Here is a 15,478-nt window from a genome sequence, read left to right as displayed (position 1 = left end):
CGGTATATTTCTCTCATCTCTAAAACATGCAATGGTCACACCTATCCTCAAAAAACCTTCTCTTGATCTACCTCCCCATCAACTACCACCCTATTTCCCTACTTCCTTGCCTCAAAGCTTCTTAAAAAGTTAATATATGTATATCTATCCTATTTGCTTTCATCAAACACCCTCCTTGACCCACTGCAATATGGATTTCGCTCCCCCACAACACTCCACAGAGACAGCAATCTTTAAGGCTACCAATGACCTACTTACAGCCAAATCAAAAGGCTACTTCACTCTGATAATCCTTCTTGATCTTCCTGCAGCCTTCAAAATTTTTGACCATCTTCTTTTGCTCCAAATCCTCCACTCCTTCAGCATGTGCAACACAACCCTATTGCGGTTTTCTTACTACCTGTCTAACTGTACCTTTAGTGAAGCCTTCTCTGGGGCATTATCTTCCCCTTTACCACTTTCTGTTGGGTTACTGCAAGGCACTTTCCTTGATCCCCTTCTCTTCTCAATCTACACGCCATCATTAGGTTCCTTAATAAAGTCCCAGAGTTTTCAAAATCATTTGTGTGCTAATAATACCCAAATCTACCTCTCTGCGTCAGACCTATCTCCTTCCTTGTTATCGTGTGTCACTAACTGTCTTTTTCATATCTCAGCAGTGATGTCCTCTCCCTACCTTAAGCTAAATCTCTCCAAAACTGAGCTAGCTTTTCCCCCTTCTTCCAAAATCTCCACCCCCCATTTCTCCAAGGGTAACTCCATCATTACCCCCACCCCACATGCCAGATGTCTTGGTGTCCCACTTGACTCAGAAATTTCTTTCACTCCTCACATTTAGTCTTTGGCCCATTCCTGCCACTTCCACCTTAAAAACATCTCTATAATGCAACAGTTCCTTAAACAACTAATAATTTAATCCACTCTCTCATTCTTTCCTGCCATGACTACTGCAACTCCATCCTCTCTGGCCTCCATAGCTGCCATCTAGCACCTTTACAATCCCTAATGAATACCTCAGCCAGGCTAGTCTTCCTTACACGTCACTCTACATCTGCTGCACCTCTCTGCCAATCCCATCACTGGCTTCCTCTTGCCTCCAGAATAAAACACAACATTCTGATATCCTCTTCTCCTCCTCTTTTGTTACCTCCTCACATTCCCGTCTAAAGGACTTCTCCAGACTGGCCCCTATCTTGTGGAACTCTCTGCCTTGCTCCCAAAGACTCTCCCCTAGTTTTGGATGTTTCAAACTCACCCTAAAGACTCCCCTTAGCATGTAAGCATTCATAAGAGCTGACTATAACAGTGCAACTCTCGGCCGGGCCCTCTACCCACTTGATCCCTAAAAATGTTACCTTGCATACCTTGCTCTTCAAATAACTGATAATAATAATACAGTTCTCACGTTTCATGATATACACATCAAATATTGGTATAGTTTAAATCTGCTGGACCTGCTGAAAATATGTATATGTGTTGGTTTCTTACTGAAAATTACCTACAGTAAGGGTTAAATGTGTGCAGCATCTAGAAACTCCAAACAGCTTTGCACAGGGGTGAAAATGGCTTAGCAGTTAAAGGGTTACTCTTATATGATGCCCATCTGCATGTTCCCTCTAGATGGGTTTAGACTGTAGTGTGCAATGAGGGCCAAAATTGTATTCTTGGTCCCAGGCAGTACAATTTCTTGAGCCCTGCTACTGTCATCTATGGAATATTATATATCTGCAGGAAATGTTGTTTCTATATAGAAAAGTTAAAGCATGTCTTTTTTTAATAACAAACTTACTTAAAATACATTTGCCTAGATTACGAGTTTTGCGTTAGAGGCTGTGCGGTGCTAACGAGCAGTTTATGCTCACCGCTCACTTACAGACAGCGCTGGTATTACGGGTTTTTACAAACCCGGCGTTAACTGCAAAAAAGTGAGCGAAGAGCAAAGTTTTGCTCCACATCTCACCTCAATACCAGCGCTGCTTACGTTAGCGGTGAGCTGGTAAAACGTGCTTGTGCACGATTTCACCATAGGAATCAACGGGGAGAGCTGGCTGAAAAAAAACCTAACACCTGCAAAAAAAACAGCGTTTAGCTCCTAAATACATTTATGTCTACACCTAACACCCTAACATGAACCCCGAGTCTAAACACCCCTAATCTTACACTTATTAACACCTAATCTGACATCGCTGACACCTACATTATATTATTAACCCCTAATCTGCCGCTCCGGACACCGCCGCCACCTACATTATACTTATGAACCCCTAATCTGCTGCCCCCAACATCGCCGACACCTAAATTATATTTATTAACCCCTAATCTGCCGCCCCCAATGTCGCCGCAACCTAACTACACTTATTAACCTCTAATCTGCCCCCAAAGTCGCCACCACTATAATAAACATATTAACCCCTAAACAAACCTAAGTCTAACCCTAAATAAAATTACTATCATTAACTAAATTAACTAAATAATTCCTATTTAAAACTAAATACTTACCTATAATATAAATTCTAAGCTAGCTACAATATAACTAATAGTTACATTGTAGCTAGCTTAGGGTTTATTTTTATTTTACAGGCAACTTTGTATTTATTTTAACTAGGTAGAATAGTTATTAAATAGTTATTAACTATTTATTAACTTCCTAGTTAAAATAAAGACAAATTCACCTGTAAAATAAAACCTAACCTAAGTCACAATTACACCTAACACTACACTACAATTACATTAATTACCTAAATTAAATACAATTAATTACAATTAAATAAAATTATCTAAAGTACAAAACCCCCCCACTAAATTACAGAAAATAATAAAAAAATACAAGAATTTTAAACTAATTACACCTAATCTAATCCCCCTAACAAAATAAAAAAGCCCCCCCAAAATAAAAAAGCCCTACACTAAATTACAAATAGCCCTTAAAAGGGCTTTTTGCTGGGCATTGCCCCAAAATAATCAGCTCTTTTACCTGAAAAAAAAATTGCAATTCCCCCCCCCAACATTAAAACCCACCACCCACACAACAAACCCTACTCTAAAACCCACCCAATCCCCCCTTAAAAAAACCTAACACTAACCCCTTGAAGATCACCTTACCGGGAGACATCTTCACCCAACCGGGCAGAAGTGGTCCTCCAGACGGGCAGAAGTCATCATCCAACCAGGCAGAAGTGGTCCTCCGGACGGGCAGAAGTCTTCATCCAGGCGGCATCTTCTATCTTCATCCATCCGGCGCAGAGCGGGTCCATTTTCAAGAAATCCGACACGGAGCCGACGACTGAAAGAAGGTTCCTTTAAATGATGTCATCTAAGATGGCGTCCCTTCAATTCCGATTGGAATTAAGGTAGAAAAAATCCTATTGGCTGATGCAATCAACCAATAGGATTGAACTGGCATTCTATTGGCTGATTGGAACAGCCAATAGAATGCCAGCTCAATCCTATTGGCTGATTGGATCAGCCAATAGGATTGAACTTCAATCCTATTGGCTGATTGCATCAGGATTTTTTCTACCTTAATTTCGATTGGCTGATAGAATTCTATCAGCCAATTGGAATTGAAGGGATGCCATCTTGGATGACGTCATTTAAAGGAACCTTCATTCAGTCGTCGGGCGTGAAAAGAAGAGGATGCTCCGCGTCGGATGTCTTGAAGATATACCCGCTCCGCGCCGGATGGATGAAGATACAAGATGCCGTCTGGATGAAGACTTTTGCCTGTCTGGAGGACCACTTCTGCCCGGTTGGATGAAGACTTCTCCCAGCTTCGTTGAGGACTTCGGCCCGGTTGGGTGAAGACGTCTCCTGGTAAGGTGATCTTCAGGGGGTTAGTGTTAGTATTTTTAAGGGGGTATTGGGTGGGTTTTAGAGTAGGGTTGGTTGTGTGGGTGGTGGATTAAAATGTTGGGGGGGAATTGTAATTCTTTTTTTCAGGTAAAAGAGCTGATAACTTTGGGGCAAGGCCCCGCAAAAGGCCCTTTTAAGGGCTATTTGTAATTTAGTGTAGGCTAGGGCTTTTTTTATTTGGGGGGGCTTTTTTTATTTTGTTAGGGGGATTAGATTGGTTGTAATTAGTTTAAAAACCTTGTAATTTCTTTATTATTTTCTGTAATTTAGTGTTTGCTTTTTTTGTACTTTAGATAATTGTATTTAATTGTAATTAATTGTATTTAATTTAGGTAATTAATGTAATTGTAGTGTAGTGTTAGGTGTAATTGTGACTTAGGTTAGGTTTTATTTTACAGGTGAATTTGTCTTTATTTTAACTAGGTAGTTATTAAATAGTTAATAACTATTTAATAACTATTCTACCTAGTTAAAATAAATACAAAGTTGCCTATAAAATAAAAATAAACCCTAAGCTAGCTACAATGTAACTATTAGTTATAGTGTAGCTAGCTTAGGGTTTATATTATAGGTAAGTATTTCAATTTAAATAGGAATTATTTAGTTAATTTAGTTAATGATAGTAATTTTATTTAGATTTATTTAAATTATATTTAAGTTAGGGGGGGTTAGGGATAGACTTAGGTTTAGGGGTTAATATGTTTATTATAGTGGTGGCGACGTTGGGGGGCAGATTAGGGGTTAATAAGTGTAGTTAGGTTGCAGCGACATTGGGGGCGGCAGATTAGGGATTAATAAATATAATGTAGGTGTCGGCGATATTGGGGGCAGCAGATTAGGGGTTCATAATCATAAGTATAATGTAGGTGGCGGTGGTGTCCGGAGCGGCAGATTAGGGGTTAATAATATAATGTAGATGTCAGCGATGCCAGGGGCGGCAGATTAGGGGTTAATAAGTGTAAGATTAGGGGTGTTTAGACTCGGGGTTCATGTTAGGGTGTTTGGTGTAGACATAAATGTATTTTCCCATAGAATCAATGGGGCTGCGTTAGGAGCTAAACACTGTTTTTTTTGCAGGTTTACCAGCTCACCGCTAACGTAAGCAGCGCTGGTATTGAGGTGAGATGTGGAGCAAAATTTTGCTCTTCGCTCACTTTTTTGCAGTTAACGCCGGGTTTGTAAAAACCCGTAATACCAGCGCTGTCTGTAAGTGAGCGGTGAGCATAAACTGCTCGTTAGCACCGCACAGCCTCTAACGCAAAACTCGTAATCTAGGCAAATGTATTTTAAGTAAGTTTGTTATTAAAAAAATAAATATTTGTAATTTAGTGTAGGGCTTTTTTAATTTGGGGGGGCTTTTTTATTTTGTTAGGGGGATTAGATTAGGTGTAATTAGTTTAAAATTCTTGTAATTTGTTTATTATATTTATTTCTGAGTCTGGCCAAAAAAGTGAGTGGTACACCTGTACCTGCAAGACTCGTAATACCAGCGGGCATTAAAAAGCAGCGTTAGGACCTCTTAACGCTGCTTTTTAAGGCTAAAGCACAACTCGTAATCTTGGCCATTATATAGTGTTTTAGAGTGTAATGCATACATATAACACATTATATACGCATATTTAGCTATATTTTTTAAATAAAGGAACAGTCTAGTCGAAATTAAACTTTCATTATTCAGATAGGACATGTAAGTTTAAACAACTTTCCAATTTACTTTTATCATCAAATGTGCTTTGTTCTCTTGGTATTCTTAGTTGAAAGCTAAACCTAGGTAGGCTCATATGCTAATTTCTAAGCCCTTGAAGGCTGCCTCTTATCGGAATGCTTTTTCCTTTGCTTTTCACAACAGGGGAGTGCTAGTTCATGTGAGCCATATAGATAACATTGTGCTCACGCTCAGAGAGTTATTCAAGAGTTAGCACAGCACTAACTGGCTAAAATGCAAGTCAATAGATAATAAATAAAGGCATGTGATCAGGGGGCTGTCAGAAGATGCTTAGATACAAGGAAACACATCTCAGTCAACCACATCAACGAACTCCATTGGACCGACCACCATTGCATACATTTTTCCTTCAACAAACCCACCGCACACCTCCGACAGCACCACCCACCCCGCAGAAACTGGAACAACATTACCGAAGACCAACTGCACTCCACCCTAAACAAGTGCCCCCCAGCTACCTCCACAGAAGCCAACTCCTCCGCCCGCAACCTCCACCACTATCTTACAGACTGCGCCAACACCCTCGCCCCTCTCAAGAAACCGTCCAACCGCCAACCCACCAACAAGGCTAGTTGGTTCACCCCTGCCCTCCAGGACTCCAAACGCCACTGCAGGCGATTGGAAAGGACCTGGATATCCAGCAAGACCCCCTCAAATAAAACAGCCTACAAAGAAGCCATCACTACCCACCACCACCTCATCAAAACCACCAAGAAGACAGCCATCCAAGATAGAATCAATGCCAATGTCCACAACAGCAAGGAGCTATTTACAGTCATCAAGGAATTCTCCAATCCCAACAGCGACACCAACGACATCCCACCCTCCCAGGACCTCTGCGATAACCTTGCAATGTACTTCCACTGCAAGATCGCCGACATCTATGACAGCTTCGCGCCCCAGAACTCACCCACCACCGCCTACCCACCAACTCCCACCGATACCTCAGCCAAATACACCGCCGCCTACCCCTCACTGACCATCTGGAGCCCCCTCACTACAGAGGACACCATCAGAATCATGAGATCGATCCGCTCCGGAACACCCTCTTACCCATGCCCGCATCACATTTTCAACAAAGCGGTTGACACCATCGCCCCTGAGCTCTGCAGCACCATCAACTGCTCCATCGAAACCGGCACCTTCCCGGATGACTGGAAGCACGCAGAATTAAAACCCCTACTGAAAAAACCCACGGCTGACCACAATGATCCGAAGAACTATCGCCCAATCTCTTTGCTCCCCTTTGCGGCCAAAGTCATTGAGAAGTCCATCAACGCGCAACTCATTGACTACATCGAAGCCAACCACACCCTGGACCCCTCCCAATCTGGTTTCAGGAGCAACCACAGCACAGAGACCGCTCTCTACGCCGCCACAGATGACATCCTTGCCCTACTCGACTGAGGAGAGACCGCCGCCCTCATTCTCCTAGACCTCTCAGCAGCATTCAACACTGTCTCCCACCTCACCCTCCGCAACCGACTACAAGATGCTGGCATACGCGACAAAGCCCTGGAATGGATCACCTTCTTCCTCACCGGCAGAACCCAGAAAGTTAGACTCCCACCCTTCACCTCCAAGCCCACAGAAATCAGCTGCGGTGTACCCCAAGGCTCTTCGCTGAGCCCCACCCTATTCAACATCTACATGGCCCCTCTCTCCACCATCGCCCAACGACACAACCTCAACATTGTCTCCTACGCCGACGACACCCAGCTAATCATCTTACTCACCAGTGACCCCACCACCGCCAAGAGAAATGTCCATGAAGGGCTGACAGCAGTCGACACCTGGATGAACTACAACTGCCTAAAGCTGAACGCAGACAAGACTGAAGTCCTCCTCCTCGGTCCCACCACATCCGCTTGGAATAACTCATGGTGGCCCACAGCCCTCGGACACCCTCCAACCCCCACCGACCATGCACGAAATCTAGGCGTCATCCTGGACTCATCGCTCTCCATGGACTGGCAAATCAACGCCGTCTAATCTGCATGCTTCCACACACTTCACCTGCTGCAAAAGATCTTCAAATGGATCCCAACCGAGACCAGGAAGACTGTCACCCACGCCCTCGTCCGCAGCCGACTGGACTATGGTAACGCACTCTACGCCGGCACCACCATCAAGCTCCAAAAGAGACTACAGCACATCCAGAACTCCTCGGCCAGACTAATCTTTGACATCCCTTGTCAATGCCACATCACCAAACACCTGCGGGACCTGCTCTGGCTCCCCATCAACAAAAGAATAACCTTCAAGCTTCTCACCCACGCATTCAAGGCCCTCCACAACATCAGTCCTGAATACTTGAACCACCGCGTTACCTTCTACACCCCTACCAGACAACTTCAATAGGCCGACCAAGCCCTCGCTGTCATCCCCCGCATAAGGAAAACCACAGCGGGAGGCAGATCCTTCTCTCACCTGGCAGCCAAGACTTGGAACACCCTCCCGCTGCACCTCAGACAAGCTACCACCCTAACTAAGTTCAGAAAGGACCTCAAGACCTGGCTCTTCAACTGAACTGCAACCCTCAGCACCTTGAGACCCTTACGGGTGAATAGCCGCACTTTACAAGAACCCAATAGATAGATAGATAAAGGTAAAAAGTATAATAATATAACTGTGTTGCTAATGCAAAACTGGAGGATGGGTAATAAAGGGATTATCTATCTTTTAAAACAGTAAAAATTCTGGTGTAGACTGTCCCTTTAACAATGGTGATCACATATATAGTGAATATATAGCCGTTCCATGGAAGTTTCATGTATTTTCAATGGGACTAGCTTGTATTATGCATCTGAATTTATGCCAAAGTTTGAGAAATGTGTGGAGTATATACAGTTACATTAAAGGGATATGAAACAAAAAAATTTTCTTTTTAAACAACTTTCTAATTTACTTCTATTAGCAATTTTTCTTAGTTCTCTTGGGACGGACGTATATTTAAGAGCCGGTCCATTTCTGGAGCATTATGTGGCAGTGGTTTGGCAAGAATGTTATCCATTTGCAAGAGCACTAGATGGCAGCACTATTTCCTAGGTATCTCTTCAACACAGAATATCATGGGAACAAAGCAAATTTGATAATAGAAGTAAATGCAAAACTTTTTTTTTAAAAATGGTATGCTCTGTCTGAATCAATATAGACATTATTGGGTTTCATATCCCTTTAAATTAACTCACAGTATCTAATCTTCTGTGTAATTATCAATTAAAAATGTAATGTATCCCCCAGCCAATCTCACCATTAGTTACCAGACTGCCATACAAAAATATACTATGCTCATGTGCTGCCAAACTCCTCTCCTACAACCATCGAGGCTGCAGAAAATAAATGTTGAAGGCTAACACTTACCATGCCCAGCTACATGCAGAGAGGTCCAAGAAGCTGGAAAGTAAGTAAAGGAGGCCCTTTGGTGGAGCTGTGGATGTTCCATAGGTGGAGTCATGGTGGGTGGAGTCATAGTCACAGGTTTTCCATAGTCAGGTGGTCTGGGGGCAAGGCTATTCAGCTCTGGTGTGTGGTTAGGTGTTCAAGGGCATAGCTATGCAATTTAGGTGTGTGGCTAGGTGATCCATGGCAAAGCTAGGCAATTCAGGGGTGTGGCTAGGTGATCCAGGGCATAGCTAGGCAATTCAGTGGGTGGCTAGGTGTACCAGGGCAGAGCTATGCAATTCAGGGGTGTGGCTGGGTGATCCAAAGCATAGCTAGGCAATTCAGGGGTGTGTCTAGTTGATACAGGGGATAGTTAGGCAATTCAGGGTGTGGCTGAGTGGTACATGGCATAGCTAGGCAATTCAGGAGTGTGGCTAGGTTATCCGGGGCATAGCTAGCTAATTAATTGGACTGGCTAAGTGGTCCAGGGCATAGCTAGGCAATTCAAGAGTGTGGATAAGTGGTCCAGGGCATAGCTAGGCAATTCAGGGGTGTGGCTAAGTGATCGAGAGCATAGCTAGGCAATTCAAGGGTGTGGCTAAGTTGTCCAGGGCATATCTAGGCAATTCAGGAGGTGGCTAAGTGATCCAGGGCAGAGCTAGGCAATTCAGGGTGTGGCTAGGTGATCTAGGGCATAGCTAGGCAATTCAGGGGGTGGCTAGGTGTACCAGGGCAGAGCTATGCAATTCAGGGGTGTGACTGGGTGATCCAAAGCATAGCTAGGCAATTCAGGGGTGTTTCTAGTTGATACAGGGAATAGTTAGGCAATTCAGGGTGTGGCTAAGTGGTATATGGCATAGCTAGGCAATTCAGGAGTGCGGCTAGGTTATCCAGGGCATAGCTAGGCAATTCATGGGTGTGGCTAAGTGGTTCAGGGCATAGCTAGGCAATTCAGGGGTGTGGCTAAGTGATCAAGAGCATAGCTAGGCAATTCAAGGGTGTGGCTAAGTTGTCCAGGGCATAGCTAGGCAATTCAGGGGGTGGCTAAGTGATCCAGGGCAGAGCTAGGCAATTCAGGGGTGTGCCTAGGTGATCCAAAGCACAGCTAGGCAATTCAGGGGTGTTTCTAGTAGTTGATCCAGGAAATAGCTAGGCAATTCAGGGGTGTGGCTAAGTGGTACACTGCATAGCTAGGCAATTCAGGAGTGTGGCTAGGTTATCCAAGGCATAGCTATTCAATTCAAGGGTGTGGCTAGGTTGTCCAGGGCATAGCTAGGCAATTCATGGGTGTGGCGAAATGGGCCAGGGCAGTGCTAGGCAATTCAGGCATGTAGCTAAGTGGTCTATTGCATAGCTAGCTAATTCAGGAGTGTGGCTAGGTAATCCAGGGCATAGTTAGGTAATTCAAAAGTGTTGCTATGTTGGTTAAGGCATAGCTAGGCAATTCAGGGGTGTGGCTAAGTGATCCAGGGCATAACTAGGCAATTGAAAGGTGTGGCTGTGTTGTCTAGGGCATAGCTAGCCAATTCAGGGGTGTGGCTAGGTGGTCCTTACTCTGAAAGGAAAGCCTATACATACAAAATGTGCTGTGTATTTAAAGGGACACTGAACCCAAATTGTTTATTTCATGATTCAGTCAGATAGCGCTTGCTTATTGGAGGCTGACATTTACCCACCAATAATCAAGCATAACCCAGGTTCTCAACCAAAAATGGGCCGGCTCCTATGCATCACATTCCTGCTTTTTAAATAATGATAGCATGAGAACGAAGAAAAAAAAATAATTGGAGTAAATTAGAAAGTTGCTTACAATTGCATGCTCTATCGGAATCATGAGAGAAAAAAATTGGGTTTAGTGTCCTTTTAAGGAACATTGCACTGAAAACAGCGTTATTTGATTTGTATTAAGCGTAATATTCATAATTCAAAACACGCTGGTTTACCCCTCTGTGCTCCGCCTTCCATTGTAAACTTTTACCTAAGCAGAGAGCTCTCATTATTTGTACGGGAGACATCTCACCACTTGCTGGGACAGACCCTTTTTTTTTAGAATTTCATTAGGGCTGCCACTGTGAGTGTTGACGTGGAAAACCATGCAGACCAGCAATATTTTATAGAATGGGCCCTTAGTGTCCCTTTTATGAAGTACTACTGTAAGTAGTTCGCCGTAGGCAAAAAAAAAAGTGTACGCAAATCCAATAACTTTCTTTTTATTTATATATTTTCCTTTTTTTTTTTTTTTTTAGTCCATAACAGAAAGTTATGCCAGCAGTGTGTTATATGTGTTGTTTCATGATTCAGATATAGCATGTAATTATACTCCTATTATCTATTTTTCTTCATTTTTTTGCTATCTTTATTTGAAAACGCAGTAATGTAAGCTAAGGGGCATGCACATTTTTGCTCCAGACCCAGGATAGCACTACATTTTGCTGCCAATCAGCAAGCGCAACTCAGGTGCTGAACCAAAAATAGGCCAGCTCCTAAGCTTACATTCCTGCTTTTCCCATAAAGAAACCAAGAGAATGAAGACAAATTGATAAAAGGAGTAAATTAGAGAGTTGCTTAAAATTGCATGCTCTGAATCATGGAAGAAAAAAAATGGGCATTACTATCCCTTTAACCCCTTAACGACCGAGGACGTGCAGGGTACGTCCTCAAAAAAAAGGCAGTTAACGCCTGAGGACGTACCCTGCACGTCCTCGGTGTGGAAAGCAGCTGGAAGCGATCCTGCTCGCTTCCAGCTGCTTTCCGGTTATTGCAGTGATGCCTCGATATCGAGGCATCCTGCAATAACCATTTTTAGCCATCCGGTGCAGAGAGAGCCACTCTGTGGCCCTCTCTGCACCGGACATTAACGGCTACGTTCGTTGGTGGGTGGGAGCCGGTGTGGGAGGCGGGTGGCGGCCATCGATGGCCTTTGTGATGCGGAGGGGGGCGGGATCGGGGGTGGTGACGACCGGGTGGGCGCGCACGGACGCGCGCGCGTGCACGGGGAGGGAGCGGGTGGGAACCACTACGCTACAGAAAATGTTTAGTTAGAAGTGGGGATCAAAGGGGTAGTTATATTTATTTAGTGATCGGTTTGGCTGGTGGGATATTGGACTGTGGGGGGGGAAGCTACACTACAGAAACAAATAACAAATAATAAAAACATTTTTATTTGCAAACTGGGTACTGGCAGACAGCTGCCAGTACCCAAGATGGCCCCAATAAGGCAGAGGGGGAGGGTTAGGGAGCTATTTTGGGGGGATCAGGGAGGTTGGGGGCTAAGGGGGGACCCTACATAGCAGCATATGTAAATATGCTTAAATTTTTTTTTATTTTTTTTTAATACCTTTTATTTTAGTACTGGCAGATTTTCTGCCAGTACTTAAGATGGTGGGGACAATTGTGGGGTGGGGGAGGGAAGAGAGCTGTTTGGGAGGGATCAGGGGGTGGCATGTATCAGGTGGGAGTGTGATCTCTACACTAAAGCTAAAATTAACCCTGCAAGCTCCCTACAAACTACCTAATTAACCCCTTCACTGCTGGCCATAATACACATGTGATGCGCAGCAGCATTTAGCGGCCTTCAAATTACCAAAAAGCAACGCCAAAGCCATATATGTCTGCTATTTCTGAACAAAGGGGATCCCAGAGAAGCATTTACAACCATTTGTGCCATAATTGCACAAGCTGTTTGTAAATAATTTTAGTGAGAAACCTAAAGTTTGAAAAAGTGAACAATTTTTTTTTTATTTGATTGCTTTTGGCGGTGAAATGGTGGCATGAAATATACCAAAATGGGCCTAGATCAATACTTGGGGTTGTCTACTACACTACACTAGAGCTAAAATTAACCCTAGAAGCTCCCTGCATGCTCCCTAATTAACCCATTCACTGCTGGGCATAATACACGTGTGGTGCGCAGTGGCATTTAGCAGCCTTCTAATTACCAAAAAGCAAAGCCAAAGCCATATATGTCTGCTATTTATGAACAAAGGGGATCCCAGAGAAGCATTTACAACCATTTATGCCATAATTTCATGAGTTGTTTGTAAATAATTTCAGTGAAAAACCTAAAGTTTGTGAAAAAATTTGTGAAAAAGTGAAAAAAAATTTTTATTTGATCGCATTTGGCTGTGAAATGGTGGCATGAAATATACCAAAATGGGCCTCGATCAATACTTTGGGATGTCTTCTAAAAAAAATATATACATGTCAATGGATATTTAGAGATTCCTGAAAGATATTAGTGTTCTAATGTAACTAGCGCTAATTTTGAAAAAAAGTGGTTTGGAAATGGCAAAGTGCTACTTGTATTTATTGCCCTATAACTTGCAAAAAAAGCAAAGAAAATGTAAACATTGGGGACAAAATTTTAGAAACTATTTAGCATGGGTGTTTTTTGGTGGTTGTAGATGTGTAACAGATTTTGGGGGTCAAAGTTAGAAAAAGTGTGTTTTTTTCCATTTTTTTCTCATATTTTATAAAAAAATTTATAGTAAATTATAAGATATGATGAAAATAATGGTATATTTTGAAAGTTCATTTAATGGCGAGAAAAACGGTATATAATATGTGTGGGTACAGTAAATGAGTAAGAGGAAAATTACAGCTAAATACAAACACCGTGTAAAAATAACCTTGGTCCCAAACGGACAGAAAATGGAAAAGTGATGTGGTCATTAAAGGGTTAATGTGCTATTTATGTATAGTACAAATAAAGCTATTGCATTTAGGACATTATGTTCCTCTAGTCACTTGAAATATATTAAAACTGTGAAGATTACACTAACTAATTAGGTAACACACATCAGTGAAATTGAATAGAATTATGAAGCAATAGAGTCATAATGAGCAGGAATAATAATTACAATAGGTACTTAGAAGAACATATATAGAGCTCTAAAAGAAACAAGGACATATAACATGAGTGATAGAAGACCACATAGCAGTATCATAGGTTTCATTTAACCCATGGAGAATATTCCTATTCAAGCTTGCACCATGATGTCGGTAACTGGAAAGTCATACAAAATACTTCTCTTAGATCAGAACTCTTAAAAATGTAAAGATAAATCAGGAAATGTATAATAAGAAGAACTAATAAGACAAAGCCTCATGGAACATTCTTTACCCCCTTATATTACACACACAGCACCTTGAGAACAGTGCATGAAGCGCCTGAATCCCAACTTCTCTAAACATATGCTGCCTGCAGATAAGTGAGGAATCTAAATGTGAAATGGAAATGTTAATTACTGCAGTAATACCATTACACCTCAAGTGAGCATATCCTATCGCTTAGCTCTGTGACAATGGGTGGGAAGGAGGGGACACACAGCAAAACAAGGAAAAACTAATCTCTGCTTGTTTATTACAAAACTCCAATTGTCCTCGAGTCTGTCTGCACTGAATGAACCTCATCTCCTGCTATAATAACAGCTAACTGCTGATCGATCTGCTGTGCCCTTCACAGGAATTAGACACACAGTAACTCTGTAACATGGGCCCATGTCTGCTAAGTCTTGCTAGATTTTAAGATTTATTTGGGAAAATAGATCAACCCTCAGAAGCATAACAAGTTAATACATAGGGGGTACCATGGATGTTTCTCTACACACATTTTTCTACCTTGATAACTGGAAATCAGGTAGAACTACACAGTGAACTGCAGGTATGCAGACTCAGGGACAAAGGTAAAGGCAGATCAACAGCAAGATAGCTAGATAGATAGATAGATAGATAGATAGATAGATAGATAGATAGATAGATAGATAGATGATAGATAGATAGATAGATATGATAGATAGATAGATAGATAGATAGATAGATAGATGATAGATAGATAGATAGATAGATAGATAGATAGATAGATTAGATAGATGATAGATAGATAGATAGATAGATAGATGATAGATGATAGATAGATAGATAGATGATAGATAGATAGATAGATAGATAGATAGATAGATAGATAGATAGATGATAGATAGATAGATAGATAGATAGATAGATAGATAGATAGATAGATAGATAGATAGATGATAGATAGATAGATAGATAGATAGATAGATAGATAGATAGATAGATAGATAGATAGATAGATAGATGATAGATATGATAGATAGATGAGAAAGAAAGAAAGAAAGAAAGAAAGAAAGAAAGAAAGAAAGAAAGAAAGAAAGAAAGAAAGAAAGAAAGAATGAATTTCTTTAACAATCATTATGTACACACTTCTAGAATAAGGAAGTGTTTGCTTTAATACACGGTTTTAATGAAGTACTTTTATAGACCCTTGAAGACAGATTGTCACACAATAAAGGTATAAAATCAAAGCACTATGTGACTGGTCTTTGTAAACAATAGCTGTATTTATATAGGTATATGTAATTAGAATGATGATTGGAAAGTTTGAGCCCCCTCACAGCAACATAGACAACCCGAGGTAAAATAGATATAAAAAGCAGAAAGTAAATAAATAAGATGGTGAAGCGGAATAGATGCTGGATCCTCTGCTATGAAATAATA

Source organism: Bombina bombina, chromosome 4 (assembly GCF_027579735.1).
Source record: "Bombina bombina isolate aBomBom1 chromosome 4, aBomBom1.pri, whole genome shotgun sequence".
In the NCBI taxonomy this organism is placed as follows: Eukaryota; Metazoa; Chordata; class Amphibia; order Anura; family Bombinatoridae; genus Bombina; species Bombina bombina.
Note: the sequence above shows the minus strand (reverse complement) of the source record.